Source organism: Ailuropoda melanoleuca, chromosome 7, assembly GCF_002007445.2.
Source record: "Ailuropoda melanoleuca isolate Jingjing chromosome 7, ASM200744v2, whole genome shotgun sequence".
Taxonomy (NCBI): Eukaryota; Metazoa; Chordata; class Mammalia; order Carnivora; family Ursidae; genus Ailuropoda; species Ailuropoda melanoleuca.
The window spans coordinates 68,256,272-68,263,669 of record NC_048224.1 but is presented as its reverse complement, the minus strand read 5'-3'; the positions used below and the strand labels follow the sequence as shown (position 1 = coordinate 68,263,669).

Sequence of the window (7,398 nt, the reverse complement as noted above, 5' to 3'; positions counted from 1 at the left end):
TTTTTCAGGGTTACCTTTTTTCTTAGAAATTGTTGTTTCCAATTCCACTCCCCTTTCCTGGTCCTAGTGTCAGTTTATGGTTTGCAAAGCCCTTTCCCATATCTAATTTTATTGCACTTCTGCTAACACTTGTTTTACATCACTGAGCACGTTCGTTACCTCTTGAACACATAGCCCTTGAAGCTTTTTTGTTTTGTTGTTGATAACCAAATTTTATTGTTAGTCATAACAAAATTTCTCCTAGTCCATGTTAGGCCACTATAAAAATTAGACACAAAACTGCTAAATATTGTTTTCTAGTGTTTTTCCTGAGGAATTCTGGATTTTATAAACTACCCGTGAGCTATTTCGTTTTTATAAAATGCACTTCCTTTTATTCTTAACAGTCCCTAAACACACATGTGCAATTAAAGCTTTATGTTCTAAATTTGTTATGTGGGAAAACAAACCGATTTTCAAATGAATTGAGGAAATACAGTTGTATAAACAGTTAGTGCCAATATCATTTAATGATTCCACCCAAATCCATACGTTCAGCAACCAGAGATAGTCCTCTATCATTTTCATCAGAATAGACACTGCTAAACGTACTACTCCGACCTTGTGAAGACCGTGTTGTTCCACAGCAGGTTCTTCCAGGTGTTCTGGCCCAGGTAGAAGATAGATCAGATTTCCGGGGTCAAAAGAGCCCGGCAGCACTCGCAGGTAGAAGGATGGCCCGGGAGCAGAGGACCGGGAAAAACAAGTATCGGGAAGCGCCTGGGAGGATATGGCTACACAGTGCCCCCTCCTGGTCATTGAGGGAATGCAGAAAGCTGACAGGCAAAGAGCGTGCTGATTTCTGAGCCTCTGAAAGATAGAGAAGAAAGTGCGGCTGGACTATTTTTTCTGCACCTTATGAGCATAATACCTCCAGGGATCGGATGCATCCATAAATACCTACCACATGGAAGTCATCAAATCAAATGGGAGGCTCATAGCAGATGCTGACTCCACAGAGCGGGGTCTGGGCTAGAGTCAGGGAGAACAGTCTAATGATTGCTGGAGCGGCTGGGCATGTGTTTGCTCACTAGGTCAAGAGCTGACTGAATCAGCAACTGCAGGTAGAAACTGCCCCTCTCTTCACCTTTGCCAGGAAATGACACTTCTAGGCACCAGAATGTCTAGGGCTAGCCTTGAGAAATGGACTGTGACAAGCCTATTGCTTACTGACACTTCCCTCATCTTCCACTTCTTTCCAAAGAAGAATCTCTCAGGATTTTCCAAAGTCCCCTCCTTCACCTGCCCCATTGCCAAGTCAGGATTTTGCAGGGTACTCCTCTCAGCGGGTTGGCAGCTCACAGAAGACCTTCATAACCAAGGGAAAGATAGCAGCTTGGTCTGGCACCATGCAGCTTGCGGGCATGGCAGGCAGTGCAAGTCTGAGAAGGAGCTCGGGTCAACAAATTCTATTGTATTTTGCTGCTGATTCGAGCTTCACAACTGTAGAAGGTATTGCTTCCTGTTCAGATGGTAAGACCACTGGAAGTCTACTGAGGAGACCCTGTTTAGCACAAAATATCTATCAGTACTTTCAAGATGGAACAAAATGATGCATGAGGAAAACTTTGTAAACCTCATAGAGCTTCACAAATGTAAGAATAGTGGGACATAGAGACAAACATTATCCTTACTGGGCCAGAAAGTATTATATTTCCACAAGGTGTCCTTTGGGATGAGAAACCAGAAAGGTCCCCAGGATGTGGTAGGGATGGGAGAGGGGCCATGCTGGATACTCAACAGAGAAAAAATGCAACAGAAATGAGAACAGAACCAGAGTCTGGCCACTAGTTGTCATTGTTATTAAGCCCCTGTGGGTCAAGAGCTCTTCCAAACAAACTGCTATGTCTGTTAAGTCGAGGTACTCACAAGCGTTTCAGGCTGCCAGTCTCCCTTCTGGAAGGATCTTTGATGCTGGAATTAACACACCACCAACACCACCAAACCCCTCATGACTCAGTGCTATTTTAGCTAGCAGAAAGAGAGATGCCAGGATTTCCTGAGAAGTAGTATACAGTGTATCTTATCAGCTTATATAATCTTCCCAGCAAGATCCTTAGCCCCATTTTACAGGTAAGGAAACTGAGCCGCAGAGAGGTTAAGTCGCCTTCAGTGGGAACCAGGATATAAACACGGGCAGCCTTGCTGTGGAGACTGCCTTCGTGACCACTATGCTAAACTTCTTTTCGCCAAGAAAGAGAGAGAGGTCTGGGAGAACGAGGGCTGCTCGCACTTAATATTTTTGTTCTTTGCACTCTGTGTAGATGTTTCGGGACACTTTTGTATGAATGCCTTATTTCTTGGTATATGTTTTTGAAACGCTGCACCAAGGTAGCCGTCTGATAAGGAAAGGCCAGGAGAGCCTTCCGTGTGCCCGCTGCTCCGGTCCCGGGCTGGGAAGTGCTCCTTGGTGGCTTGCTCGGGGCGGTCTGTTTGCTGACAACATACAGTGCAAACAAGGGCTCTGGTGGGGACGTCAGGGGAGCAGCTGCTCAGTGTCTAGGAAAGCTCGAGTGTGGTTTGCAAAGTAAACGGACTCTAATTTGGACAAATACTGCTGTGGCCTAGGACCGAAGCAAGATAAAGCAGCGAGGGTGTGTTGACATGGATGTTTCCATGGGCTGAAGTAAGGAAATAGAGGAGTGGCCCAGGAATGCCAGGGATCCTCTCTCCCCCGTACTGAGTTCAGCGCTGTCAAGGACTGAGGAGGAAATCAGTCTGCAGCCTGGAATAAAGGCAAGTAGATCTAGGTTTGAGGCTTGATGTTGCCACCTCCTAGCTGTATGTCTTGGACAAGTCACCTCACCTTGTTGACATCAGTCTCTCCATTTGTACAATCAGCACCCGCCTCACAGGGTTGCTGTGGAGATGAATGGAGGTCTCATGAGTGGAAGGCGGAGCAGTGTCTGGAGCATGGCAATCGTCCACGGAAAGGCAATGAATTTTGTTTTCTGCGTTGCTGTCAACAAGTTTTCACTCAACAAACACAGCTCTGTGGTAGAACCTGGTGGTGTCCCCCGAGTGCCCAGGTGTGTGTTGGCTGCTACCACAGCTGCTCCATTCTCCAGAGAGCTGCCCTCCACTGAAGGGCACTGCATCACCTGGAAATAACTAGAAAGCTGCACCCACGGACTGACTCATACAGTTACAAGAGCCTGGCCCCCTTATGCATGGTAGGACAAGTTTGTGTGGCTGTTCGTGTTCCAGAACTCTCTGTGGGATCAGCCTGAGACCAGACTTCAATTGAAGCCACATTTTTGCTTAGCCTCCACCCTAGCGAGTCTCCCTCCCTTCCCTTCAGATTCCTCCATCAGTGGCTTGCTTGCCTCAGATGCGGTTTCTCTGGGCCCTGCCCTAGGCGTCCACGATGGCTGGGCTCAGGTGATACCACAGTAAAGGAGGAGTGGTCCCTGCCCAAAGGAGCGTGTATTCTATGGGGGGAGATGTGACCAGCAAAGAGACAATCAGAGCAAGAAATCCCACAGAGGTTAGCTCTGAGGCAGCCTGGGAGCTCGAAGGCTGGGCCCCCACCGCAGGAAAAGGGCTTTCAAGAGGAAGAGACACCTAAGCCAGGACTTAGCCAGGCAAAGCAGTAGTAAAGGGTGTGCTGGGGGGAGAGAGGCCCAGGGAGGGAGCTGCGAAGATTTGAATGGTGGCCCAGGAACCAAGGAGAGCATTTGCCGCTCTAGAGTTACCCATAATCCCTTCCTTCCAGGACCACAGAGGTGAGCCCCCCAACCAGCAGAGTTGTCATGACAACACAGCGGCACTCCCGGAGGCCGTCCAGTGGGAGCATTCTGTCAGGATGACGTAGGTGCGGTGACCTTCACACAGTGATCCCTGCCCAGGGAATGCCTTCCTGGGCTCTGAGTGCAGTGACCCTCTGCCCTCCTTCCCACCTGCCGCAGGAAGAATCAGGTGTTGCCCTGGAGTGCAGATACCGTGCGACTCCACTCATCGGAGGTGCCTGGAGGAGTCATATTCAGAGAGAGGGAGAGCAGGACGGGGGTTGCCAGGGGCTGGGGACAGGGGCCTGGGGAGTTGGTTTAATGGGGACAGAGTTTCGTTGGGGATGATGATCAAGTCTGGAGATGGCTGGTGGTGATGGTCGCACAACAGCGGGAATGGATTAATGCCACCGAACTCTACACTTGAAAGTGACTAAAATGGTCAATTTCGGGGCGCCTGGGTGGCACAGCGGTTAAGCGTCTGCCTTCGGCTCAGGGCGTGATCCTGGCATTTTGAGGTCGAGCCCCACATCGGGCTCCTCCGCTATGAGCCTGCTTCTTCCTCTCCCGCTCCCCCTGCTTGTGTTCCCTCTCTCGCTGGCTGTCTCTATCTCTGTCAAATAAATAAATAAAATCTTAAAAAAATAAAATAAAATAAAATGGTCAATTTTATCTTATGTATATTTCACCACCACAATCATAACAAAAAGAATAAGACTGTTGTCCGTCCACATCTGCACTCTGGATATTGAGTGATGTTTCTTACGGCATAAGACTAAGAAGTTACTTGAGACTTTTTTTTTTTAGACAGATTTTTAAAAACCTCATTTGGTACCAGAAAGTGGACGACGAGATAATCAGGTCTCCCCCACTGTATGTCGTGGTGCTAACTACGTCTCGCAGAAGGAGCAGCCTTGTGAGTTCTGAGAACCCCAGCTGCTTCTGCCATGCTTTATCTCCCCGATGAAGCCCTTTCTGGTGAGCTAAGTCTCCTTTTCATCAGGCTTTCTAGAATCGCACCGAAGGTGATGAGACACGTGCTAACAGAGATCCCCACTCCGAGGCCACAGCACATCTCTTATCATTTTGGGAGCTTCATTTGCTACAACCAGAATAGAAGCAAGGGCACCGTCTTCCTTGAGCGTGGGCATTCCTTACTGATCTCAGCCCCGATTCCACCCCCGGTCCACTGCAGGGATTGACACACAGGAGGATGTGCTCAGGGGATGTCTCAGTAGGATGGAAGGAGGGAGGGGGAGACGGGGAAGGGAGAAAGGGCTGCCAGACCGCCCAGTGCCTAACTCCTCCTTGTTCAGATACAGGGAAATTTGGTCCAAGACACAGAGGTTAAGTCCAAAGCCACATGCTTTAGTTAAGTAAGCGATGACCCTGGCTGGGGTCAGAACCAGGCCTCCTGGTCCCTAATCCAAGACTGCTCCCACTGGGTTATCCTAAAATTTGACACTTGAGACTCTATTTGACGACTTTGGTTAAGTCTAATGAACTCCCACCTGGAATAACTGAACTTTTGTGTTTCTCTTATTTGTTTCTTTGATACCTATTGTTTGCCCAAGTAAAGTAAACTTTTTAAAGATATGGAACAGGGTCAGAGGCCTTGCTTTTTACACAGTGATAAGTATAGGAGACTGACTATGTCTCCTCAGGGTTCATTTGACTAACAAATTGAGGTTTCATAGATCATGACGTTATATTCCAAACTGCCTCCCTTGTGTTTGGGTTAAAGGAACAAAAAGGAGCAAAAAATTATTAAGCAATTATTGCCAAATGCTGGCCTGCAACGTTGTCCACTTTAATCTCCATGGAAATCCAGAGGCGTCATTATCACCATGGTGACAGGAGAGGCAGCTGTGGCTCAGGGGCCCTAGAGAACTAGACCAGACTCACCTGTGGTTGAATTTGGGTGGGTGGAGTGGCTGATATGTAGGCAGCACAAGGCCTGGCATTCAGTGAATGTTAGTTGAATGAATAAACAAACGTACATCCATCTGTCGGCAACATCCATAGCCCTTGTTTGGAAGGTGTGGTGTCGCCCGCAGAGATAGACCATCCCCAGTCCCAAGCAGACGGTGACACTGTAGTCAAACAGGAGGTAAAAACACCTGAAAGAGGGAAAGAATAAGCAAGCAAGTTTTAGTCATCATTCAAACAGATGGAAGTGAGGGGGGATGAAGGGTGTTGTACAATTAGCCGGGTTGAAAGTCCAAGTTTTGAGGGGCACCTGTGTGGCTCAGTTGGTTACCTGTCTGCCTTCAGCTCAGGTCACGATCTTGGGGTCCTGGGTTGGAGCCCTGCATGGGGCTCCCTGCTCAGTGGGGTGTCTGTTTCTCCCTCTGCCTGCCACTTCCCTTGCTCATGCACGCTTGTGGGCTCTCTCTCTGTTAAATAAATAAATAAAATCTTAAAAAAAAAAAGTTCAAATTTGGAAACAATTAAAAGATACAAGAGAATCTATGTGTGTCACCAAGCAGTGACTGCTTCTGTCACACTGGGGAAGGACCAAGAATGATTTAAGTCAGCAAAGCAGCACAGCCAGGGGTGTAACTGATAAAACGGGGGTCCTCTGAAATCTCTCCCATGGTTCTTACCTTTCCCCATGCACAGGATGGAGTTTCAAGCAGAAAGAAGTTTCATAAAGACTTTGAAGTCTCTCCAGAGAGAGGCTCTTGGGGGGGGGCAGGACGCTTCCTGTTCCCAGCACTCTGGGATGACCAGACCGCTCCTCCCCGGGTCCACCGGAACACCATCCCAAGGAGCCGAGACGCGATTGCTCAGGGAGACCTACCTGGACTACCTGGGCCCAGCCAGATGTGCCTTTCATCGCTGCCCTTCCCCAGGATTCAGTTATTTACATCCCTGACCTCAGAAAATCTCGGCAGAGTGATTTCAACTAGAGGAGGCGATGTGGTGTTCCAGCAAAACCTAGTCAGGACCCGGTGACGCAGGAGTTTGGCAATGATCAACTACCCCTGTGTAATGGTTTAAATTTGTTTTAAACCCGGGTGGGGGGCAGGGGGAGATGTGAAATCAATACTCGAAGTATGTCCTGATTGGATGGGTTGCGTGTTTTCTTTTTCACCCGAGCTGTTGTTGAAGCTGTTTATTGAAAGGTTATGCAAATATGATTAGTCAGCTCCAGGGCCATTAATAATCCACTGGACAGAGCCGGCTCCATTCCAATTGATTTTTGAATTTTGGGAAATGTCAGATTTCTTGCAGCAGAGATGAAAGTCCCAGCGGGCTTGGCAATGAACTGTGAGGTCTTTGCCTCCACTGGGACTGATCCTATGGATTTGGGAGATAGGACGTTATATTGCCACCATTGGCTTGTCGTTCTGAATAAGTCTCGGGTTCTGCCCTAGCTCTGGAAAGAGAAGGAGGAGTGACAAACATGTTCGTGCAAGGGGACCTGTGCAGCAAGTCGGGGGAGTCTGTCGCTCTCTGCGTACTGACGGTGAACCAGGAAAAAAGTGGGCATGTTTAAAAAGCAAACTGAATTCCAAAACCTCTTCCCCTCTGTGCAGTCCTTCCAAAACTGTGAGATGGAATATCCCGAGAAACAGGATGTAAGGTAAGCGGTAGGGGGCACGTGTGACTGGTGGCCAGTAGGAAG

General features: G+C 48.4%; 1 long non-coding RNA gene across 2 annotated transcripts; it reads right to left on the bottom strand.

Annotated features, from left to right (window-relative positions):
* Window positions 1–490: 490 nt before the first annotated feature.
* Window positions 491–6,090, bottom strand: LOC117803066. Of its 2 annotated transcripts, XR_004626681.1 has the most exons (4): window positions 6,028–6,090; window positions 5,673–5,887; window positions 2,846–2,899; window positions 491–1,543 (listed from the first exon to the last, which is right to left on the bottom strand). It is a non-coding gene; the product is annotated as an uncharacterized LOC117803066 (long non-coding RNA). The 2 variants fall into 2 exon arrangements; XR_004626680.1 differs by lacking the exon at window positions 2,846–2,899.
* Window positions 6,091–7,398: the final 1,308 nt, after the last annotated feature.